Genomic DNA, 26867 nt, shown 5'->3' on the forward strand with positions numbered 1-26867 from the left:
GTCTGTTGGCCCTCTGAATACTAAGGTAGCAATCACAGATATGGTGATAATGGGGTAAATATTAAAGTGTACCCCATTTTTCCAGATCAGGAGAGTAAAGCAAAGAGAGGTTAAATACATAGACAAAGTAGAAAGTGTATAAGTGTCATCATGAGGATTGGACACAGGTCTAGAGTAGGCTCTAACCACCCCTTACATAGCCTCTAGAATGTAGATTTGCCTCCCACATATATACAACTTGGGCTCTTCCTGCTCCTAGATGCTATGGCATTTATCCATATGAATTTAGAAGGTAGGGGAGTGATAGCACTTTCCTCTTTGCAAAATGGCCTAGTACAGTTTCCTGGGAATGCTGTTCCTCTCCTTAGAAGGGATGGTGAGGGGCAGGAGGAAGGAGAGGTGTAGATCAGTGGTTTCCATATGGTCACAGCTCAGATGGTTCTTTCATCACATTTCACATGAAGGAAATTAAAATCCGAATAGACTTTGTTTCTGTTTTTTTCTGTAAGGGTTGCTGATTACAGGATCTACTTACTCATGCGTGAGAATATTGATCATTTGGGTCCACTGAGTTCAGAAATTTCTGTGCAAGAATATCTAAAAGTGTCCAATTAAAAAAATATTTCTAGACACATAATTAAATGAACTGTAGCCAAGATCACTAAACTGAGTGTATGTATATACATGAATGATTTCTGAAAGTAAATATACCAAAATACAATTGGTATTTATATAGAACACTTGGTATTGATGTATGGTTCTATCATTTATTCTAATCCTGCCTGAGCAGAGGACTGGAGAAAGTTTCCTACCTGGGGCACTTAAAAAAAAAAATAGTGATTTCCCCCTGTCCCCAATGCTACTGAACAAAATTGCCGGGCATGGAACCCAAGAATCTCTAGATTTAAAATGCTGCCTAGGTGATTCTTATAATCATTTCAGTTTGACCAATAGTCTTAAACCATTCTGGCTTTTGGCAGAAAGAGAACAACTATTTCAGTATCTTTCAGTGCATTAATCAAAGGAGTGTCTCTCAGGTTATTTCTTGGACCGTATCATGTGTTGCTGTTGGCTGCAGCTGCTTAGGGCTTTGCCATTTAACTATTTCATGCCTGTTAGGTTTGGGCACATTTGTGCATGACTGTGATGGAAGCGCTTCACACTTCTGAAGCTTATTTGCAGAAATACTGTCTGTTGGAAATCAAACGATGCTGCAGTGGGAAAACAAATCACTCCAACACGATGGATCAGATCTTTAGACACTGCTACAAGTGTTAAATAAGTTGTTGAAGATATGCCAAGTAGCGAATGAGAAAACAGTTGCTGGTTTGAGAAATATTTTGGAAGTGTCTGGTAATTCAAATTTAGCAGGGAAGGTAATTTTACTTATTGAACAAAAGTGATTTATAAATAATCCTGGAAAATTAAGCAGCTGGACTAGCACAGGACTTGCATATGTTATGATTTTTAAATGATTCCAAAGCTGACTTAAAATAAATCTGAGCAATTTGAAATAATTTTATTTACCAGTGAAACCTCACTCCCTCACTTGCTTACAAGAACTTCATGTGTTTGCTTAGTTTCTGCATAAAGTGGATGATCATTCTACTGAAATACTCTTTATTTTCTCTGTAAAAAAGGACCACGTCTGACATTTAGGCATCTGAAGTCTCTTACACAACTTACTAATTTATTTTATTTTTTAAGTGTTTATTTATTTTGAGAAAGAGAGCATGAGCAGAGGAGGGGGGAGAGAGAAAGAGAATCCCAAGCAATCTTTTATTGCTCTTCCATTTTACCTTAATTGCTGCACTGAAATGGTTTGTGAATTCTTTTGGGAAATTCTTAGACTCGTACATACCTTTGTTTAAACATGCGTATTATAAAGGACTTCAATAATGTTTAGGTGTCCAGGGACACGGTGCTGGAGGAGGAGTCAATATATCTGTGTACAAAAGTAGTATGGGTTGCTAAGTATTTAGTTTTCCTAATGAATTGTCTGGAAGCTGTTTTGATGATAGAAACCAGCAGATGGGGTCTTTTGTCAACAGGGGAAAAACAAAAGATACCTCTTTAACCTTTAGTCGGTGTTAGGTATTTAGTCTTGGTGCTATGTATTTGGACATCGATATTTTTTGTTGGCATGGAGAGCTTTTGAATTAGTACATTATGTATATTTTTGTGTTGTAATTGGAATCAGGAAAAGGTAAATTGATGAAAGCTTTGGGTTACCACCCTATTGATAATGTACAAAACCCCCATATTGATCATTAGTACTGCTTTTAAAAAGGCACATTATTTCACCCAGGATATGGCTAAAGTGGCTACATGGCTGTAAGACATATTTTACTCTCCATCTTCTGTTTTCCATTTGTTGGAAGAAAAATTAATCAGTACGGCAACTTGGGACATAGTATCTACCAATTTCTAGAAGTAAAACATTAAAAAATATATTAAAATCATATAAAATGTAGATTGAATATATATAAAGTCATGTAGCAAAGAAAATTATTATATTAAGTATGTTAGTCTATCTTTATGCAAGAATTTATATTTTAAGTTAATATTTATTATAAATTTTTTCAGAGCTCATTACTATGGTCTGAGGAAAATAAAGAAATGAGATACCTATTTCTTTAAAAAAATTTTTTTTTTAACGTTTATTCATCTTTGAGAGACAGAGAGAGACAGAGCATGAGCGGGGAAGGGGAAGAGAGAGGGAGACACAGAATCTGAAGCAGGCTTCAGGCTCTGAGCTGTTAGCACAGAGCCTGACGTGGGGCTCGAACTCACGGGATGCGGGATCATGATCTGAGCCGAAGTCGGAGGCTCATCCAACTGAGCCACCCGGGCGCCCCAGATACCTATTTCTTAATGCAATTGGAAGAGACTTCAACAATGAACCTAAGTTATTTTTTTGTTTTTGTTTTTATTTTTATTTATTTATTTTTTAAAGCATTACTGTATTTTTTTAAGCATAAGGACATTGAAGAGCTGATCATTACCAACCTAGAATTTGTTCCCTTTCTTTGAAGTTAACGTTCCAGAGTAGATAGGAAGGCTTTGGTAGGTCTCCCTTGTCATGAAGTTAAGAAGAAACTTTTCAGTTAAAAAAAAAAAGAAAAAAAGCAGAGCAGGTATTGCTTTAAAGTATAAGTGAGCACTTAATATCAACTGAGAAATGTATGTTATGATTTATCAGAATGTGTCTGCTACCATTGTATGTTTTAATCTCTGGTCGTTAATTTTTGATTTTTAAAAATTATTTGCCACACCTACAATATTGGCTGTGGTTTGTGCCTATAAATTACATGCCCAATAAGTTTAATGGTGAAATCTGATTACTCCTATGAATCAAGTTTTGTTCAGAGATGGATTTTGTTTTAGGAAGCTGTACTTGACCACATGTAGCACTGTGTGCAAAATAAATGGACTGATTCTGCTGCAGTGTAGACATAGTGAGATTTCTGGATAAATTGGTAAGCACTGGTTCCAGAAGTCTTATTCCCATTTGATTAGAAAACTTCAGGTGTCCTTTTTGAGTATTGTTCTCTGTATTATAGCTCTGTGGGTTGACAATAGACAGGAAGGACCTAGGCACAAGCCATGATTATGGATTAAAAAAAAAATGTATGGAGTTGACTACTTGGCTCCGTCGATGAAGCATCTGACTCTTGATCTCAGCTCAGTTCTTGTTGTCAGGGTTGTGAGTTTAAGCCCCATGTTGGGCTCTGGGCTGGACATGGAGCCTAATTAAAAATTAAAAAAAAAAATGTATGAGCTAGGTGGGTGATGGGCATTAAGGAAGGCACTTGTTGGGATGAACATTGGGTGTTTTGGGTAAGTGATGAATCTACTCCTGAAACCAATACTACATGGAATGTTAACTAAGTTGAATTTAAATAAATAAATAAATAAATAAATATATAAATAAATAAAATGTATGCGAAAAAGAAAGCATAATGAAGCAGAGTGTTTATTGTCTGTGTTTACTTTGCTACCACTCATACCCACCCTTGTAGGGAAATGTATAATGTTTATAACATATGTTTTTTGCCCTTGTCATGTCATTTGCTGCTTCTAATCTCCATATTGCCCACTGGGTGTTATGTTCTTTTAAAACAGGAATTGAAAACCCAAGCTAAAAGGAATAACCAACATGGCAGCATGCCAAGTGCTGAATGCTGCATTAGGCTGGTGCAAACGAAGACATTTTAATAAGTAAAAGATAGCAGCAAGACTGCCAGTACTCCTTTGCCAGAAAAGCCAGAGGGTAGGTGAAGAGTATAGGAAGGAGGTTTAAAAGTATTCGATAGAAATTAAATTGGGAAACACATGAGACAATTCTAAGTGGTCTCCTGGGGATATGAAGAAATTAAAGCAATTAAACAATCTGGTAACACAGAGTACAAACCAAATAGGATCTCTCGCGTTCTCTTTTTTATAACTTCACATTAGATGGTAGTTTATGTCTTCTAAGGTTATACTCATGCACTGTTGAGGCAGTCTCTTACTGGCAGTGCTCTGGTTAATGATCTGCCTCCATATGCTCTGTCCATCGCTCCCTTTATTTAATACCTCCCTTTATAATTCACTCCCTCATCCATTCTGTACACTAATTCCAGATTAATTTTGTCTTTCCAAATGTGGTACATTCTACTGGTTGTCTATTCAATAGCCAGTGCTCCCCACCCCCTGTTTTGTTTTTTTTTTTTTAACTAATAGACCCGTGGTTGAGCAACAGTAAAATGCCCAATGTCTAAATCATGACAGGTCAGGTCTAATATTGGTGGCCTGTTCTCCTTTGCCAACGTTCAGTCGAGGGTGGGTGTGTAGCCACGTTTTGGCCAAAGAGATGTAGTCACACTTGGGCTGGGAACTTTGGGACTGTATTTTCTTCCTTGAGAAGGAGAATGCTGCATAAAGGGGAGTTGATTATTATGATGCATAAGGATAGGAAGCCGTGAGACAGATGTCACCATATCAAGGTTCAGAGAGTAGAAGGATGTTAACAGCTTAAGGTTTGGAAATGCCACCATCTGGACTGTCATGTAAGAATAGTTAAGAGTGTGACGCTTAATCCACTGAGCCACCCAGGCACTCCCAGATATTTATATCTCTGTTGTTCTTTGTCTCTTCCTGTATATTGAAGTTGCCATATTGGTCACTTTCCTTCAGTTTGAATAACATGAATTTGCTTCATGTTTTTTTTTTTTTATCTAAAAATTTTTTTCTTATCACATTCATATTTGAAGCATATTTTCACTTGATATAAATTTCTGAGTTGACAAGTTTTTTTTTAACTATTAAGATTATGTTCTTTTTGGTCTGCACTGCCTGATTAGAAATCAGTCATCACTTGGGGGCACCTGGTTGGCTCAGTTGGTTAAGCATCTGACTCTTGATTTTGTCTCATGGTTCGTGAGTTCGAGTCCCAAGTTGGGCTCTGTGCTGAGGGTGCAGAGACTGCTTTGGGTTTTCTCTCTCCCTCTCCCTCTCCCTCTGCCCCTCCTCTCTTCTCTCTCTCTCTCTTCCTCTCAAAAATAAATAAGTAAACATTAAAAAAAGTCAATTGTCATTTGTTTCATTGCTTTCGCATGTGTTGTTTTTCTTGCTGCTCTCAAGATTTTACCTTGATTTATCATTTTCAGCTGTTAGAAGGTAACGTATCCAAATGTGTTTTATTTCTATACATTCTTTCTGAGATTTGCTGGCCTTCCTGGATCTTGGTATTTATTTATTTATTTATTTATTTACCAAATTATGGTGAGTTTGAGCCCTCATTTCTTCAAGCATTTTTTCTTTTCCCTTGTCCTTCTATCTGGGACCATTTATATATATATAATTAATGTTTTATACTTATATTTCTATTTTACCATTTATGTTTATGTTTTACCACTTAATTTTGACTCATGCATCTTTGAGTCTCTATTTTTTTCTTTTTCTTCTGTTGTTTCCAAGCTGTTGTTAACCCATTCACTCACCCCCTTTTGCTTTTAAAATATTTTACTTTTCAGGGTGCCTGGGTGGCTCAGTTGGTTAAGCATCTGACTTCGGTTCAGGTCATATCTCACGGTCCATGAATTCGAGCCCCGTGTTGGGCTCTGTGCTGACAGCTCAGAGCCTGGAGCCTGCTTCCGATTCTGTGTCTCCCTCTCTCTGCCCCTCCCCTGTTCACACTCTGTCTGTCTCTCTCTCTCTCTCAAAAATAAATAAACATTTAAAAAATACAAATATTTTACTTTTCAGGTTCATCTGTTTATTTATTATGAACACACATTCATTTAAGTCTCTGGACATATGTAAATACATACGCACCTCATCTACTGATTCCAACATCTAGGCTTTCTTGTGGTCAGTTTCTGTTGCCTTTCTCTGGGAAGTGCTTAGTTTCATTCTTGCAAGCATCCCCTTACTGGTAACCATGCTTATAAAAAGCTTTGTTAGAGTGAGTCTGTATTACCTATTATTCTAGGATCAGTAAGTGACTTCCTGGGAGTCAGGCAAAGTACCAAGTGTTCAGCAGAGACTTTCCGTTCTTGCTGGACCTCTGTGTCTCCTAGACAGCACAGGTGCTACAATGTCCAGCTAGCTTACGGCTAGCATCTGGTCTCTTCCAGACCTTCCAGAGTCTCACTCACAATACACACAGCATAGTATTTGACCAGCAAAGTAAGAGGAACTCCATGTAGATTCTGGGAGTTGTCTTTTATTCAGCTCCCTTTTGTTTTTTATCCTAATCCACAACCTCCGGTCAGTTTAATGATTTATATCGCCAATCTGTATTTCCTCAGTTTAGAAAGACTATCGTGCTCTGTTTGTCCCTGGCTTTCCTGTGTTCTAGAAGGTGCCTGTACACACTAAGCTACGGATGTTGTGGGTCTTACTCCACGTATTCCCAGACTCTCAAAACCTGCAATCTTTTGTCCCTTTTGTCCACTTTTGGCAAACAATTGCCTCATTAAACTTTCTGTTTTATTTTTGAAGAGCTAGGCTAGTACTGGTCATACCATCATGGCTAGGACCAATGTCAGATTATATTGTCATGATTCTACATAGGCTACAAAGCTTTGGGGAAACCCTAAATAATTTTATTTCTTAAAATCTAGGCTCCTTCCTTTAATTATCTTTCTCTATGTGTTTAACATAGAGATATAAAATAATAATTTATTAATGAGAACATGACCTAATAGCATCTTATATGCTATTTGAGTATGACATAAAGTTTTTCAAAGTTAAACATGAATGACCCACATTTGGGTTCTGGGATCACTCTCTATGTGTAATTTAGGGGAATAGATTATGTTAATACCATAACTATACTACTGTTCTTAGAAAGACAAATATGTCTGGGCTTGTTGAGTGCATCTTTAGGGCATAATGAACAGAGAGCCTGGGTGACTCAGGTGATTAAGTGTCTGATTCTTGATTTTGGCTCAGGTCATGATTTCATGGTTTCATGGGATCAAGCCCATGTCAGGCTCCATGCTGAGTGTGAGGCATGGTTGGGATTCTCTCTCTCGTTTTCTCTCTCTCTCTCTCTCTCTCTCTCTCTACTCTTCTCTCCTCTCTCAAAAGAAATAACATTAAAAACAAAACAAAACAAACAGGTAATAAACTAGATCAGACAAAAATGTGTTTGAATATATATGTAAACATGTGTGCATGTGTACTTGGACATACCTAGTTCTAACTGTATAAGCACTAATAAAGATTTCTTTCTGCTTACCAAATTTAAATATGCCCATGTCCTTGCCTGCCCACTAGTAAAATATCTCTCCTTCTTGCATCATATCTTCCCTGCTTCACCTCAGGTACATGGTCATTTATTTGAAATTCCGAGGTCCAAATTGTGTAGTAGTATGCACACCTTATACTTCTTTACATATTAATGCATAACTAATAACAGTTGATTTTTAGAACAGAGGATATTACTTAAACATGTCTGCTCTTCTCCTTTATCTCTACCCATTCTATATCATCCTAATAATCTTGGCTTGGTTCTCAACAACTTTTAACAGTGACTTTTCACCTGGAAATTCAATTTATGACCTGAATCCCATTAGGAAGTTATGCTGGTAAATTATAGCAGTCATATTGTTAGCTGTTTTTTATTTTTCCACTTTTCGATATTCTATTACTTTTTGGCCACAATTGTGCTTAAGAACTCTAGCTGTCAAGAAATATTTTATGAATTCTATACTAAATTCCTCCTGGGACATTTTAAATCTTTGCACATATAATCCAAAATCTCATTATTATGAACATCATTCAGCTTATTTAAGTACTGAACAAAATGGTCTTAAATGAACTCAGTCTTCATCCTTTTTAAAAGAGCTATGAGCAAGCATTAAAAGAACCCCGAAGAGAAACACAGTGACTAATTCAATAAAATCCATCACATCCAGAAATCCTTGCAACCAGGAATTCAAAGCACATTTTTATTATTAAGCTTCATTCTTTTAAAAAAAGCAAACTATGAAAGCTGAGTCTCTAGAGACTGAAGGCTTCAGTTGGAATTCTAGTGCTGTCACTTATCTCCTGTCAATACTGGGCAAGTTACTTAACATCTCTGCACCTCATTTTCTACATGTTAAAGATGAGAACAACAATGTACCTATCTCCTTGGATTATTCTGAGGGTGAAATGGATAATAAATGTAAAATAAGTTGAGAAAAATCCCGGTAACTTCATAAACATGTAATAGATTCAAATTATTAACAAGCATGGGTTATGGACACATTTAATAATTATTATTTACTGACCCATCCTAAATATATTATTAACTATCTTTATATCTTTAGGCACATGTCTGGCTCCCCAAAATAGTTTCTTATATATGAAACACTAAGTCGAGCGTTTTCTAGGTTATATAATCCTTATAATGCTGTATTTTATTTTTTGCATAAAAATAACCAGAATTCAAGGAGTTTAAATATGTTCAGTTTCCTCTTCTGGTAATGCAAAAGTAGTTATTTTTTACCAGTAGTTCCGAAGTGGGGCAATAGTCTCCCGAGGGGATATTTGGCAATGTCTGGAGGCATTTTTGCTCGTCAGAACTGGGGAAGTGATACTGGCGCCCAGTGGATAGAGGTGGGCAAGCTGCTGCCATCCTGTAGTGCATCCGACTGTCCTCCACGATAAAGTGTCTGACCCAAAATGTCACGAGTGCCGTGATTGAGAAACTCTGTTTTAGACTAAATCTACTGAGAAAAATCTGCACACACGTTTAAAAAAAAATGTTTAGAAGTGAGAAAGCTATCTAGGCAGCAAGAGTTTCTGGATTAGGGTACTGACCCCTCAGCCCAGCAGGAGAGGCCAGGTGCTATAGCAGTGTGTGCTTGAGAGCTGAAATGTGCCTGCACTGCCTGGGAGCTGATGGAGACCGAGGGTGCTACCAGGAACAGCCAGAGCTGGTGGTGGCCATGTATTTCATGGGAATTCCAAGAGCCAAGGGCACTCTACAACTAGCAAAGCACCAGGCCCACTCTGGGTCCTGGGAACTCATTTATGACACCAGCCAAGAGCTGCTTCCCTACCTCCAAAGTAGGGCACTGGGGACAGGGGCTGGAAGGCTTCTGCCCCCACCTAGAGCTCTACTCTCAATTTGCTGCCAACATGTAGAGGTCCTGGACCACCCTGCAAGAACAACTTAGAGAAAAATGTTTCTGGAGATTTGTGCGACTTCAGGAAGTCAGCCCTGAATTTGTGAGCCTTCATCTTCAGGACCTGCTCCCTCAGCCTCTGCAGAGGCTCCAGCAGCAGGAGATTCTTGTCATGGCTTTGGCTGAAAACACAGGTCCCAATAGCCCTGACCACCAAGGGACTCACCAGGGTTGCCTGGCTCACTGAAACTGTGCAGAAAATCCACAGCTTTGGTCAGAAACAGAAGAATGAGCAGCACCTCTAGTTTGGCCAGTGACTGCCAGGAAGAGGGGCTTACCTCAGGTCGCTGGTTCCTACTCCATGCTTGGCTGTTGATAGTGCCTCCCATGGGGAACTTTGCTGAAATGTTCTTCCTCTTCTCTCATGTGCTCCTCATGTCCAAATCTCGACACCCCACTGCACCTGCTGCAGAGTAGCACCTTTGCCTGCCATGCCCTCTACCCCATGGCCCTGTGTCAATGCCACAGGGTCTTTGGCCACTCAGGAGGTCCTTGTGGTAGACTGCTCAGCCTTGCTCAGCCTGTCCTTTCCCCCATGAGAAGTTACTGCTTATGTCCACAGACCAGGAGAGCTGTTGTTCTGGCACCACAGTCTTACTTGGGCCATCAGTGGCCAGAAGAACTAGAGAAATCACAAATTCCAGGGTACTTGAGGGATAGGTCAGAGTCAGGAGTACAAATAAATCCTCATTACTAAACAAAACACAGAACCCTTGATGGTTTCAGAAGGGTCATTTTGTGTTTGCTTGGAACCATGCCATGCAAACTCATTTGACCAGCCCTGAAGAATCAGGAAACCAGGGCACCTGGGTGGCTCAGTTGGTTAAGCATTCGACTTCGGCTCAGGTCATGATCTCATGGTTGGTGAGTTTGAGCCCCACATTGGGCTCTATACTGCCAGTGTGGAGCTGGGTTTGGATCCTCTGTTTCCCTGTCTCTCTGCCCCATTAAGGCATGCACATTCTGTCTCTATGAAAAATCAACAATTAGAAAAAAAAAAAAGAATCAGGAAACCAAATTTGACCCAATTGAACCTCTGCTGAACCAGCCCCTCCAATACAAATGAGGGGATTTGGGACTGATAGCTTGGTAGTATGTCTGTGGCTGGTTGTTTATCAAGATTGCAGCTTTGTAACTGGATGTTTTATGTTGTATGCAGTTTCTACAATTTATCTTCCTACTGGATTTTAGTAAAGTGTTTTTCTTAAAAAAAAATTTTTCTGAATTAAAATCTTGAAAAAGGGCATAGAGTAGATAGTCTGGTATCAGGAGTCATTGTTGACTTTTAAGCGAGGGTTGGCAAACTGTTACCTGTTCTAGTTTGCTGAATTTTTGTGTGGCTTTCAAGTACTCTTGAACAGATTGGGGCTGTGAGCCATAGAGACCAGGCTAAGACATCTTCCTCCACTCCTCGCTTCATTCCCAGCTCTGCCTCCCCAGCCAATAACTGTGGGTTGCCATTGTCCATGGCTCATGTTGGTCTTGACTTAAAAGTTGAGAACTCTGCCTTCGGCAACTGCCAGGAACCTAGAACCTGAGCTCCATGAATTGGCTCCACTCTGGCCAGCTACTCAAGTGGACATGGCTTGGCTCTCTAAGGGGAGAGAATGGGGTTCTCAATTTCAGGGAGGCAGAGACGAATACTGACTTTCGGGCCCTTGCAGCTTATTCTCCCTGTGTAGTCCACCAGGAAGTCACTTTTCATCTGGAGAATGCCTCTTCTATATGGTAGTTGGGCCTAAAGTGTGCTAACAACCCGGGATGGCCCTCCCTAGGAATCAGGACAGGGTAGGGGATTTCTTTCTTGTTATATATTTACCTATACAATATACTCAAGTTCTACTCTTGGTCTTCAAAGTCTGAAATGTATTACTATCTAGCCATTTACAGATAAAGGTTACTGATTTCTTCTCTAAGGCACTTAAATGGCTGTTTTCATACAATTATCAGTAGATGACAGGCTGAAAAGCAGAGCAGAACTTTGAGCAGCTTCAAGGAGGTTAGAAGACAACAAATTGAATTTAGAGAGAGCCAAGGAGGAGTTGTCTTGGTAAATGCCACAGTTTTCTGAAGGAGATTCCATAAGGCTCTGTCCTAGGATTAAGTCTAATCAGAAACTATGCTAATGGTCCCCAGTGTTACAGGTCTCTGGCCTGCATGGCAGAAAGCAGTGTAAATCTTGGCCAGCAAGAACATCTTCCATCGTCTGAAAAATATGTCTATAATTTTTGTATACACTGTTCAACGCTACATCAAAAACAATCAGGTGTTCAGAAACAGAGATGATCAAAAGCCCAGGAGCAAAAAGTGACTATAGAAACATTCAAAGGGAATCTAGATCATCAAATTATCAGGTGTAATGGTAAAATAATTATGATTAAAAATATAAGGAATTAAAGACAAGTTGGGTGACTTTTGCAGAAAACTGAATATAATAAAATATTAGAATGAAAAATATAAATAATAACTAAAAATATAAAGAATAACTCAAAGGAGGGGTTAAGCACAAATTTCCTGTGTCTGTGATTTCTAGGTTTGTTGCTACTCATGGATTTATCTTCTGGTTAAAGGCATCATTTTTCTTCTTTGTTCTGGTAATTTTTGTTTATATGGAACATTATCAGTCTTATTTTGTTGAGCTTCTAGAATGACTTTTTGGGTGTTGTTTTTGCTAGCAGTTAATTTGCTTGCATATCAGTGCCTTGTCAGGGTTGTTTTAAAGTTTCTTTATGAAGGATCTAAAATACCCTTTAACTGGGGCTATATTAGATTTACATATGCAGTGTGGTTCCTAAAGCTCTCTTGTAAATGCCTGAGTGTTCAGCAGGGTCCTTCCTAATCCTTTGCCTTATTGCTCTTGTACTTTTTCAGAACCCTTTGCATGCTTTCATAGGTAGGCTTTTCCCAGTATGTGCTCTTGGCTTGGTCACTTAGAGCCTTGCCCTACAGAAGTACAGCTTCATATTCAACTCAAATCTCTCTCAACAGATTGATTTATCTTTGTTCAAAGATGACGTGCTTCTTTATGTAGAGTATCTGAAAGAACTGGTGAAACTACAGGAACTAGTAAGTGATTACAGCAAAGCTTTAGGATACAAGGTTAATATACAAAAGTCAACTCTTGTATTACATACCAGCAAGGAACAAGTAGAATTTGAAACTAAAACCACAGTACCACTTCCAAAACCACAGTGCCCCCAAAATGAAATTCTTAGGTATGAATCTAACAAAAAGTACAAGATTCTATATGAGGAAAAATACAAAACTCTTAAAAATGATATCAAAGAACAAATAAAGAATCCATTTTGATGGGTAGGAAGACTCAGTGTTGTAAAGATGTCAGTTTTTCCCTACTTAATCAATAGATTCAATACAGTCCCAATTAAAATCCCAGGAAGTTATTTTTTGGATCTCAAGAAACTGATTATAAAGTTTATATGGAAAGCATCCATAAAAGATCCAGAATAGTCAACATAATATGGAATGAGAAGAACAAAGCTGCAGGAGTGACACTATAAGATTTATTAGATAGCTACAGTCATTGAGACAGTATTGTGTTGATGAAAGAATAGACAAATAGATCACAGAAGAGAGAGCCTAGAAGTAGACCCACATAATAGATGGTCACTAATCTTTTTTTTTTTTTTTACATTTTTTTAAACTAAGCTTTTAATTTTAATCCCAGTATAGTTAACACAGTGTTATATTAGTTTCAGGTGTACAATATAGTGACTCAACAATTCTCTACATTACTCAGTGCTCATCATGATAAGTGTCCTCTTAACCCCGTTCACCTATTTCACCCATCCCCCTTATTCACCTGCTCTCTGGTAACCATCGGTTTGTTCTCTGTAGTTAAGATTCTATTTCCTGGTTTGCCTTTTTCTGTCTTCCCCCTGCCCCTTTACTTTTTTGTTTTATTTCTTAAATTCCACCTATGACTAGAGGGATTGGGTGGCTCAGCTGGTAAAGCATCTGACTTTTGGTTTCAGCTCAGGTCATGATCTTGTAGGTTGGTGAGTTCGAGCCCCACCTCAGGCTCTGCTCTGCCAAGGGGCAGACTCTTTTTGGGATTTTCCTCTCTCTCCCTCTCTCTCTGCTTCTCCCCTTCCCTCCTCTTTCTCAAAAAAATAAAAAAGAAACAAAAACACAACATTCCACATAAAAGTGAAATCATATGATATTTGTCTTTCTCTGACTTATTTTGCTTAGCATGATTCTCTCTAGCTCCATCCACATTGTTGCAAATGGCAAGGTTTCATTCTTTTTAATGGCTGATGTTGTGTATATATACACCACATCTTCTTTATCCATTCATCTTTCAACAGATACTTGGGTGGTTTCCATAATTTGGCTGTTCTAAATAATGCTGCTGTAAACAGGGGGGTGCATGTGTTTTGAATTAGTGTTTTTGTATTCTTTGGATAAACACCCAGTAGTGCAATTAGTGGATCATAGGGTAGTTTTATTTTTAACTTTATGAGGAATCTTCATACTGCTTTCTAGAGTAGCTGCGCCAGTTTGCATTTTCACCAACAGTGCACAAGGGTTCCTTTTTCTCCACATCCTTGTGAGCATGTGTTCTTTCTTGTGTTTTTTATTTTAGCCATTCTTACAGGTATGAGGTAATATCTCGCTGTAGTTTTGATTTTGCATTTCACTGATGATGACTGATGTTGAGCATCTTTTCATGTGTCTCTTGGCCATCTTCATGTTGTCTTTGGAGAAATAGCCATTCATGTTGTGTTCATTTTTTTGGATCATTGGTTTTTTGGGTGTCGAGTTGCAGAAGTTCTTTATATATTTTGGATACTAACCCTTTATTGGTTAAGTCTGTTACAAATATTTTCTCCCATTCCATGTGTTGCCTTTTAGTTTTGTTGATTGTTTACTTCTCTATGCATAAGCTTTTTATTTTGTGTAGTTCCAGTGGTTCAATTTTGCTTTTATTTTCCTTGCCTCAGGAGACCTATCTAGAAAAATGTTGCTACAGCCAGTGTCAGAGAAATTACTGCCTGTGATCTCTTCTAGGATTTTTATGGTTTCAGGTCACTCATTTAGGTCTTCAATCCATTTTGAGGTGTTTTTTGTTTTTGTTTTTGTTTTTTTTTAATGTGAGTGTATAGTGTAAGAATGTGGTCCGGTTTCATTCTTTTGCCTGAAGCTGTCCAGTTTTCCCAGCATCATTTGTTGAAAAGACTATCTTTTCCCATTGGATATTCTTTCCAGCTTTGTCAAAGATTAATTGATAATATACTTGGGGGTTTATTTCTGGGTTTTCTATTCTGTTCTTTGGATCAGTGTGTCTGTGTGCTAGTACCATACTGTTTTGATTACTGTAGCTTTGTAATATAACTTGAAGTCCAGAATTGTGATACTTCCAGTTTTATTTTTCTTTTTCAAGTTGTCTTTGGCTAGTGGGGGTTTTTGTGGTTCCATGCAAAGTTTAGAATTATTTGTACTAGTTCTGTGAAAAATGCTGTTGGTATTTTGATAGGCATTGCATTAAATCTGTAGATTGCTGCAGGTAGTATAGACATTTTAATGATATTTGTTCTTCCAATCCATGAGCATGGAATGTCTGTCCATTACTTTGTGTTGTCTTCAATTGCTTTTATCAGTGTTTTGTATTTTTCAGAGTACAGGTCTTTCATCTCTTTGGTTAAGTGTATTCCTAGGTATTTTATTATTTTTGTGCAATTTTAAATGAAAGTGATGGTTAACTATTATTTGACAAAGGAAAAAAAGGCAATACAATGGAGTAAAGACAGTCTTTTCAACAAACGATGCTGGAACAACTGGACAACCACATGCCAAAAAATGAATCTGGACACAAACCTTATACCCTTCACAAAAATTAACTGAATTACAGTTATATTTATATATTTACAGATATAACTATAAAACACAAAACTGTGGGGGGCCTTGGAGCTCGGTCAGTTAAGCATCTGACTCTTGATTTCGGCTCATGTCAAGATCTCACTGTTTATGAGATTGAGCCCCATGTCAGCTGTCAGCGAAGAGCCTGCTTGGGATTGTCTCTCTTCCTGTCTCTGCCTCTCCCCAACTTGTGCCTTCTCTTGCTCTCTCTCTCTCTTTTTAAGTTTATTTATTTATTTTGAGAAAGACAGAGATAGTGTGAGTCGGGGAGGGGCATAGAGAGGGGGAGAGAGAGGATCCCAAGCAGGCTCTGGGCTGCCAGCCCAGAGCACGATGTGGGACTCGAACTCAGGAACCATGATGTCATGACCTGAGCCAAGATCAAGATAGGCGCTTAACCCACTGAGCCACCCAGGCACCCTGTCTCTTGCTTTCTCTCTTAAAAATAAATAAATAAACATTAATTAACCCCCATAAAGCTATGAAACTCTTAAAAGGTGACATAGGAGAAAACCTAAATGTCCATGGTTATGGTCATGACTTTTTATATGTCACCGAAGGCATAATCCATGAAATAAATAGCTGATAAGCTGGGCGCCATTAAAATGAAAAAGTCTGCTCTATGAATGGCAATTTCAAGAGAATAAGACAACAAGAATGGTACAATTGTAGAAATAGAAATGGTAGAATGATAGAAAATATTTGCAAAAGATACATTTGATGAATGCTGTTATTTAAAATACACAAAGAATTCTTAAAACTGAACAAAAAGAAAACAACATGATTAAAAGAGAAGCTAAAGGTCATAACAGCCATCTCACCAAAGAAGATACACAGATGGCAATCTATGGCCATATCGCCCAGAACATGCCTACTCTCATCTCACATCATCTCGGAAGCTAAGCAGGGTTGGGCCTGGTTAGTACTTGAGTGGGAGAAGATACACAGATGGCAAAAAAGCATATGAAAAGATGTTCCATGTGATATATCATCAGGGAAATGCAAATTAAAGATACCATTATATACCTTTTAGAATGGCTTCCATCTCGTACACTGATAACACCAAATGCTGGTGAGGATGTGCAGCACCAGGAATGCTCATTCACTGCTCATTGGAATGCAAAGTGATACAGCCACTTTGGAAGACAGCTGGCAGTTTCTTAGCAAACTAAACATATTCTTACCATATGATAGAGTATTCACATTCGTTGGTATTTACCCAAAGGAATTGAAACCTTATATCCACACTAAAAACCTGCACGTGGATGTTAATAGCACTTATATTCATGACTGCCCAAACTTGGAAGCAACAAAGATGTCCTTCAGTAGGTGAATTGATACAGCAGATATCCAGGTTTGGGATACCTTCCAGCACTAAAAGGAAATAAGTTATCTAGCTATGAAGAGACAAGGGGATACCTTAAGTGCATATTACAGAATGAAAGAAGCTAAGCTGAAAAGGCTATATGCTGTATAATTTCAACTAAATGACATGACATTCTGGAAAATACCGAATATGGATACAGTAAAAAGATAAGTGGTTCCCACAGTTTGGTGAATGGTGAGGGCTGGGCGAGATGAAGAGCTAGGGCACAGGGGATTTTTAGAGCAGTGAAAATGCTATGTATGATACCACAATAATGGACATATGTCGTTATACATTTGTCCCAGGCCCATAGAATATATTCCAAGAGTGAACTGGCTTTGGATGATTATGATGTGTCAATGTAGGCTCATCATTTCTAACAAATGTACCACTTCAGGGATATTGATTATGGGGGGTGCTATATATGTGTGGGGACAGAGGATTCAGGGAAAAATCTCTGTATCTGCCCCTCAATTTTTCTATGAAACTTCTACCTCTCCAAAAAAAATCTTAATAAAGCTTTATTTGTAAAGAAACACAAAGGAAAAAAGTCCTCACATTAAAAAAAAAAAAGAAAAAGTGATTTGAACTATTGTTCCAATATGAAAGTAATATGATAGCATTATCTGAATTAATCTGACCCCCCAAACTTAGTATTCCTTTCAGACAGTATATTGACACTTTTGAAAAAAATGAATAATATTTACTAAGAGAAATACTAATTTAGAAAGATGTACCTTCATTCATTTATCCATCAGATAGTAAGAAAGCTGTCTAATCATTGTCTAGTCACCTGTGTTGTCTTGGTGTCCTGTCCCCTAACACCCAAGAGACCTGAGGCAAATTGCTTCATACCTTTGGATTCCCATTTCCTCAGCTGTATGATGGGAGATAATAAGACACGCTGTTAGAAGGTTATTGGAAGTTTGTTGTTATATTTAATCTTTATTGTCTTTAATGTAAAAATCACTGAAGTCAAGATTTTAAGGTTGTTAACATTTCTCATCTCCCCCTATGTTGTTTGATAAGGTTATGCTTTTTGCTGTATTCTTGGTGCTTATGTGAGGCAGATTCTTTTAATGATCCTGACATGTGTCTATCAGTCATATTTTGGCATCAATTTAGGTTGTCCTCTTACCTTCCCCCACTCTACATGCCTTAGATCTTTTGTCTAGTTAATACCTCCACCCATTTTTTTGAGTAGGTATATATGTATTGCTGTGTAATAAATCACTTTGGAACTTAAAGTGACTTAAAGCTACAACAATATTCCCACAATATTGTACATCAGATACTTGAACAGGACTCAGCTGGGGATTTGGGAATCTGGAATCATTCACCTGTGTGGTGTCTCATTGCTTTGCCATATGGCCTCTTTACCTTTCTTCTATGGTATGGCCTTGATATGCTTAGAGCATGGTTCAGCTTTTGGACAGAGTTCAAAGATAACCTGACCTTGTGAGAAAGTAATTGTAAATTCCCTGTTTGCATCATGCTTACTACTGTACCACTGGCCAATGTGCATCCTACATTGTTAGAGTCAGTGTCTGGAGTGGTCTATAAAGGAATGAATGTAAAGATATGTGGTTCATTGCGGTCCACTAATGGGATAGTCTTTACCATGGCTTTGATGGGAATTAAAAAATGTGAAAGTTGACAGTTTTCATAAATGTCTGCTATGAAGTAATCCAGTAATTCTCAAATTACTGAAATTAGTTCCAAAGACCTCCAAAAATACAATGACAGCAGCTTAATATAGATCTAATTCATTGTACTAATTAGAACATGATGTGTTTATGCTACTATTGAGGAAAGTCATTTCTCATGGAAAACAAAAACAAAAAACGAGTCACCATAGGTGATTATCCTTCTCCTTCCTTAAAGAGTGAGAAGTTCTAGAAAGAATCCTAGGCAGAGAATTCTAGTATTTGTCCTGCTCAATTGATACAGTTGATGGAGAAGTATTTATTTTCTGGGCCTCAGTTTTCTTTTTATAAAATTAGACATTTGGTCTGATGGTCATAGTGAATGCTTCCAGCTCCATATTTTCACGTGTTCTTTGGTCTTAGTGGAAATACCTGGGGTAGTTTGAAAAGTTACAGTCTTGCTTAGGCAGTAGTACTGGGAAAGGGTAATTTGTGATTTTCTTTTGCTTTTATGTGAAATGCTTATTGTGTTCTCAATAGTCTTGGCATGAAATAAACTTCTAATGAGAATTAGTTTCACTCAGAGGCAAAACAAGTAGTTCACCTTTTTAATTTTGAGTGTCTACTCAGAAAAAGAAAAGAGAAAAACTGCTTAAACAAAAAGTCATGCATGTAATCATACTGTCATCCTTGTATTGATCCTTCAATCTACTGATCTATTTACTGAGTAATTACAGTATTAGAGAATATTCCATAATGAATGTGTGTACAGAATTATGGTAGGGTCTGAAAATAGATGCATGCAGCAGTTTTGTTAAACTGTAAGAATGTTTTTAAATGTTGTAAATATAATTTGGAATTTAGGCTCTTCAGATCTCTGTCTTAGACCAGACTCCTTCATATGTTTGTGATGTGTGCCCCTGAAGACATTTAAGTTTCTGGGAACCCTAGCTTAAAGTAGTATTATCTCTCAAAAAATAGTATATTATTAAGAATTTATTTTGTCAGGCTTTATCAGGAAGTAAAGCTGGGCCTCCAGACAAAGGTTTGGAGAGGAGTGTGGCTGTTAGGACCTGGAGGAGCAAAGATGAAGAGCATATTGTATCCTGGGAATCTGGTGGTGAGGTCAGGGAAGGTCAAAGATAAAGCCAACTTTGAATATTTAAGCGATCCTTGACTTCTTATTTTGGTAAACAATTGTCATGTTAGGTAACAGACATGGAAGAATTGTCACTTATTTGAGAGAGGGGAAATTAAAATTGAGGACAGATGTTTGGTGTTTAAAACCAAGGTAATCATTTATCCTGACAACAGGGCCATGGGCCCTGTGGAGTAATTTTATGTTATTGTTATATTAGTGATGACTATGTTATTATCCAAATTGATCCTAATTTTTCTCTTTCTCTCTTATTTAATCCTAATCTTGGACAGTGCTTTTAATTCAATTGGAATAATGAAAGAATTATATGCAAATGAACAAATCATGTAAGGATAGCTCTGGAAGTCAGGGTGGACTCACTTGGGAGTTATGCGTGTTAGTCATAGGCTGTTATGATAAAAATGCCTTTGTTATCTTACAAGGAGTAAAATAGCAAAACTAAACTCAAGCTCACATAGTATCCTAAAACAGCTTCTAAGAAATGTACACCTTGACTGTATTCCAAGATATGCATTCAGTTCCACTGAAAGTTTTTAAAGATTAATACAAAGCACTGAACATTTCCCCAAGATGAGCAATTCAAAGACAGGTAGCCTCATGGCGAATAGTAAAATTATGCCTTAGCAGGGCAATGGTCTCCATTGGCTCCTACTGTCACAGTTCCTTGGTCCTACTAGCTTTTCAAGAAACTGAAAATACTGAAGACCCAAAAATTACTGGCTCCAAAGTACATAAAGAAAATTTTACATTTAAAATGGTTTCAGGGGCACCTCTATGGCTCATTTGGTTAAGCATCCGACTTTGGCTCACTCACAATCTTGTGTTTCGTGGGTTTGAGCCCTGCGTTGGGCTCTGTGATGACAGCTCAGAGCCTGGAGCCTGCTTCTGATTCTGTGGCTCTCTTTCTCTCTGTCTGTCCCCTATTCATGCTCTGTCTGTCTGTCTCTATCTCAAAAATAAATAATAAAAAATGCATTAAAATGTATAAAGTGGATTCATATTGAAGACACACAATGCATAGCAATGGCAACTGATAATAGTTGGTTGCAATAGACAATAAAACCTTGGATTGCAAGTAACTTGTTCTGTGAGTGTTCCGCAAGATGAGCAAACATTTTAAATAAATTTTAAATTGACAAATGAGAGATGTCTTGCAATACGAGTGGTACGTGGTGCTGAACATCATGTGATCACAAGTGACACAATTTACTTTGATATACGAGTGCTTTGGATTACAAGCATGTTTCCGGAATGAATTATTCTTGCAAATCAAGGTTTATTCTATACTCCAGTTTTAAATAGTTATGTAGAAACAGTATTTAGTGGGGATATGAATGTATTTTGATGTTTGATATTATAGGCAGCACAGGGCATCACAAATAATTGCCTAGAGCCTAAGAAGTTCTTAGAATTTTCTCTCACTCTTTTTCTCTCCATCTTTCTCTGTCTCTATCCCCCTCCTCTATCACCCAGACAATGTCTTCTTTTGTGTCCTCCTTTTTCCATTCTCCCCATTCTCATCCCAGGCGTTATAAGATAGATGGAGAGGGCTATTCCACTCATGAAGAAGAAAATCATTATACAGTCCTTGGACCTTAAAGACATAAATATCATGGCCAGGTTTTAAGTGTTCTGCATCCATTAAAGACCCGTGTTATCTGGTTCCTTTTGGTAACCATTCTCTTAATGAGTCAAGTATTTTATTAGAGGACATGTGGGTGAGTAGTGCTGTTGGTTTCTTAATGATATCTACTCATCACTTGTATTTTGGGAAATATTTTCAGGATATTTTTAACTTTTAAAAACAGAAACACACATGACTGCAAAACCACTGAGAGCTTTTTGGAAATGCCAAAGAAAGTAGATTCTCACATTGTGCTGAAGTTTATTCAGAGAGTAGTTTACATTTTTGTTTCTATACATGCAAATGGGGATAAATCAAATAATTATATTTATAAGAATAAATAATTGGATAAGGTAATCAGTAGAAATTAATTTTACCAGGGGAGCTTTTTATGTTACGATTCCTTGAGAAGCAATCTAGATGTAGCCATGCAAACTGAGTGCATACTACTCTAAAAGTGACAATTTCTTCTGTGTTCTAAATGATTTCATTATCATGAGAAACATTTCTTCTAAAGTTGGCATTATTTATTGTCAGTCAAATATAGCTAAGGGCAATATAATACACATTTTGAGTTATGGGTCTCTGTTCCTCTGTATCACAATATAAAATTTCTGGCTACCATCATACTTTGTGAATCATCTGTGGCAGGTGTCACTGAAGGTCATTCATAAACCCTATTTTCAAGTGATAAGAGTCTCTTCTTTTGAAATGCTACTGAGCTAGATCATCTCTGATAATTTATGTGCTTTAATTAGATCATAAAGTCAGAGAATATGCTACAAAATAATCTTTGGTTTAATTTTTTTCTGTTCCTGTCACTTCATTAAATGAAATATGTATTATATTTAAGTAATTTTAATACTTTATTAATTTTCCTTAATATTCGTTGCACACAGTTTGCTTACAATCGCTAACTAGGTGATCATGTGGTCTTTAAGACTTTTTAATAAACCATATGAGTATATTCAGTTAGAGCATGGTTATCTAATTTTGGAGAAAAAATGGACTTTTTGGTGGAATTTTTAATTTCCCAAGATGCGAAAGAAGAGGGTGTCATTGTATAGTAAATCAAATAGACCTAAACTGAGATCTCTTTAAATATATGGAAAAGGCAGCTATCTTTTTATAATAAAAATTGGGTTGTTTTGATTCATCTATGGCTGATAATGGTTAGGAGTCAAGTGCAATATGGAAATGGGACATCAGGAAGGGCTGATGATACATATCCCAGATATAGCAGGGGGCAGAGATGAGGTTTGTTCTTGGTGTTCCCATTCATTGATAAAGTTTATTGTTTACCCAGTAAAATTGCCAAGCTTTAGATTTACAAATCAATGAAATTATCATAGTTACTTCACAAGATTACTGCGAGGATTAAACAAGACAATGTCAAAGATGTTATAAGTTATATGAAATGCTATTCATTTCATATAACAAGCACTACTGTTGACTAGGACCCACATGACATAATATATATTACGTACTTAGTAATATTTTGTGTTGAATACAACATTAAAGATTGAAAAAAAATGTTTTAATGTCTATTTATTTTTGAGAGAGATACAGAATGCGAACGGGGAGGGGCAGAGAGAGAGGGAGACACAAAATCTGATGCAGGCTCCAGGCTCTGACCTGTCAGCACAGAGCCCGTCACGGGGCTGAAACGCACCAACTGTGAGATCATGACCTGAGCTGAAGTTGGACGCTTAACTGACTGGGCCACCCAGGCGCCCCTGAATGCAACATTTTAAGTGCATAAATCTTTGGTAGAATAGTGATAATATAAAATGATAATTTATATTATATTAATTTACAAATGCAAGCTTGGCAGTAAAAAACAAGAATATATAATTGGATTTTTTTTTCTTCTTTCAGTTAGCCATCCTCCAGATTAAAAGTTGAAGTTATTCTGAGAAAAAAATACACACACAGGATTGAAAGTAAGCTTTTTCTGTTAATATGACTTAATTGAATATTAACCTCCTCTTTAGATGTATGTTAATTCTGTTATATAATTTAGTAGGAGTTGAATTAGCCTGTCTCCCATTCTCCTTTTCTGTTTCTCTACCTTCCACCCTTTCCACCCCTCCTGTGAGTTTTGGTAACTGTACTTCTTTGTAGTGTGAATATTTTCTTAATTGAAGTAATGTATACACTTGTGAATTATTTGTGATTTTTATGAGTTCTTCTGTAAAAACTACAAAAATCATATTTTCAGGAAAGAATGTTTTAATTTAGTCACCCACCAAGTACTTATTTGTGTGCCTACAATGTATCAGGTAGGTATTAGGAAAGGAATTTTCTAACAAAGCCATGTTGGGTTCTTTTCAGATATAGGGAGAGATGAGATGCCTTATTAAATGCTCTAAAAATTCATTGACTCTCTGAAGCAAAAGAGTAGCAATGTGTTGAGTATTTATGATACATGTAAACATAAGATGTATGAAAACAGTAGTACAAAGAATGGAAAGTGAGAATTGGAATTATATTCTGTAGGGTTTTTACACTAAATGTGAAATAATATATTAGTTAAAGATACATATTGTAAACCCTATGAGACTCCAAACACAATTTTTAAAGTGGTGTAAATAAAAGTCAATAGAGGAAATAGAATTAAATCTTAAAAAATGCTTGATTAATTAAAAAGAAGGCAGAGAAAAAAGAACAAATTGGAAAAAAGTAACAGGTAGGAAAATGGTAAATTTTAATCAGTCATATTATATCAACCATATAAATATAAACACACCAATGTAAAGACACAGATTATGAAATCAGACTAAATAAAGCATGAGCCAATTATAAGTTGCCTATAGGAAACCTAAGTGAAACATAAAGACACATATAGTTGACAGGTATAAGGATGAAAAAAGGTATACTATGTAAACATAAAGTAAAATAAAGCCAAGGTAGATATGCCTATCTCAGATATGTAATCTTCAGAAGGAGGAACATAACCAAAGATAATGAGGGACATTCCATTATAATAAAGGGGTCCATTCACCAAGATCATAAAACAATTCTAAATATGTATGCACCCAACATTCATTTAAAAATGTATGAGCAGACCAAAAAAGGGGGTGACATTTCACATCCATCAAAATGCCTACAAACAGACTGATCATATTAAATGTTATCAAGAATGTGTAGCGCTCAGAACTCCTGTATGTTGATCATGGGAATATAAACTAGTACAATCACTTAGGGAACAAGTTTGGAAGTACTTAAAAAGTTAAACATATATTTCTAATATGCAACCATTTCACCTTTGGATATTAAGAATAAGAAAATAGAAAGCACATGTCTGTACCAAGACTTATATACGAATGTTCATAGCAATTTTATTTGGATTGCCAAAACTTGGAAACAACTTAAATGTTGATCAACAATTGGCTGGATAAAAAAACATCGTGTGGAATATAACAGATCAGTAAAAGGAATGAACATTTTTTTTCAAATTTTTACTTAAATTCTAGTTAGTTAACATCGAGTGTAATATTGGTTTAAGTGGTACATTTTAGTGATTCATCACTCACATATAACACCTAGTGCTCAACAGGACAGGTGTCCTCCTTAATACCCATCACCCATTTAGTCCATCCCCTACCCACCTTCCTCCACCAACCCTCAGTTTGTTCTCTCTCATTAAGAGTCTCCTATGGTTTGTTTCCCCTCTCTTTTTTTTCTCTTCCCATATGTTCATCTGTTTTGTTTCTTAAATTCCCCATATGAATGAGATCATATAGTATTTGCCTTTCTCTGTCCAACTTATTTCACTTAGCATGATACACTCTAGCTCCATCCACGTTGTTGCAAGTGGCAAAATGTCACTCTTTTTGATGGCTGGGTAATATTTCATTTTCATATCTTCTTTTTCCATTCAATAGTCATTAGACATGTGGGCTCTTTCCATAGTTTGGCTGTTGTTGATAGTGCTTCTATAAACATCTGGGTGTGTGTACCCCGTTTGAATCTGTATTTTTGTACCCTTTGAGTAAATACCCAGTAGTGGAATTGCTGGATCATTGGGGAGTTCTATTTTTAACTTGTGGAGGAACCTCCATACTATTGTCCAGAGTAGCTGCACTAATTTGCATTCCTACCAGCGGTGCAAAAGAGTTCCCCTTTCTGTACATCCTCACCAATACTTGTTTCTTTTGTTGTTAATTTTAGTCATTCTGACAGGTGTGAGGTGTTGTCTTATTGTGGTTTTGATTTGTATTTCCCTGATGATGAGTGATGTTGAGGATCTTCTCATGTGTCTGTTAGCCATCTGGATGTCTTCTTTGGAAAAACGTCTATTCATGTCTTCTGCTCATTTCTTCACTGGATTATTTGTTTTTGGGGTGTTGAGTTTGATAAATTCTTGATAGCTTTTGGATACTAACCCTTTATCAGATATGTCATTTTTTTTTCTTTTTCTTCTTTTATATTTTTAAAATAAAGTTTTATACATATATAGTTTGAAAGGTCAAATCGCCTATGTTTTATTATTAAAAAAAAAAAAATTACTCCTCTGTGCTCCATTTCCTCCCCTCCCTGCAGACAACTGTGTTTACCGGCTTAAGTGGATTATTTTAGGATTTATTTCACATCTATAATTATCACACTTTTAATGCTACTTGATTTTCTGATTTTAGGCTTTATCAACAATCTACTATCGTGGAGGGTAAGTATGTAGCTCTCCCCTCTCCACTTTCCTGTCCCCCAATTTAGATTACGTTGTAACTCCAGCTGAATCAATATCCAGTGTTTACGTTATGATAATGTAAACATTATTCACAACAAATATATGGAAGTACTTTGCTTTCCTGCACATTTTTTTCCCTTACAGAGTTAAAAATAGTCTTGATTTTTGTTTTGCTTAGTTTTGTATGTGCTCAGTACTAACTCACCCCCTCTCTCCCAGTTGTTCCTTATTTGAACTAAAGCTTCCCTCAAAACATTGTGACACATCAGGTATTTCTAGTAATTTCTTCTTCCCGAAGAAGTCTTCCCAGGCCTTCTGGATAGTTTCAGTCAAGTGTGGGTGCCCTCTGATGTGATGCAAGGTGTTATCCTGGGATGGGTCTTCCCCATCATTCTTCTCCATCTCCTTTCATCTTTCTCCTGTGCTGGACTGTCCCTGTTGTATCTCATGCTGTCTTCTTTCTTGGTCTACTCTTGCATTTCGGTGGAGAGCATCTCCCAGTAGCTTGCTCAGAAATGTTATCTGGGGGGTAAAGATTTGAAGGCTTTTCTTGTCTGAACATACCTTCGGCCTACCTTCATATTTGATTTTGATTGGTAGTTTGACTGGGTATAGAATATTAAGTTGTTAGTAGTTTTCCTTCAGAACTTTGAAGGTGTTATTCTACTGCCTGTCAAACTTCTAGTTTTCCCATTGAGAAGTCGTGCTGATACCTTATCTGGTTCCTCTTTTTCTTCTTTTTTTTTCTTATAAATTTATTTTTTAAGTTCTCAGTTATGCCATTAAAAGGAATAACATTAGTAACAGCAGTGAGGTTGTTGGATAAAAACAAAAAGA

General features: G+C 37.0%; 1 protein-coding gene and 1 pseudogene across 2 annotated transcripts in view; both read left to right on the top strand.

Moving 5' to 3' along the window:
* The window catches only part of LOC106975244 (rho guanine nucleotide exchange factor 39-like), a 133667-nt pseudogene extending 123376 nt beyond the window's left edge, over positions 1–10291 (top strand).
* PRR16 (proline rich 16) overlaps positions 1–26867 on the top strand; it is a 669457-nt gene that overhangs the window by 43736 nt on the left and 598854 nt on the right. For both annotated transcript variants that reach the window (XM_053220118.1, XM_053220123.1), the window contains exon 3: positions 23219–23283. The gene's annotated coding sequence lies outside the window, so the exon portion shown is untranslated. The remainder of the gene's footprint in view (positions 1–23218; positions 23284–26867) is intronic.

Source organism: Acinonyx jubatus, chromosome A1 (assembly GCF_027475565.1).
Source record: "Acinonyx jubatus isolate Ajub_Pintada_27869175 chromosome A1, VMU_Ajub_asm_v1.0, whole genome shotgun sequence".
Taxonomy (NCBI): domain Eukaryota; kingdom Metazoa; phylum Chordata; class Mammalia; order Carnivora; family Felidae; genus Acinonyx; species Acinonyx jubatus.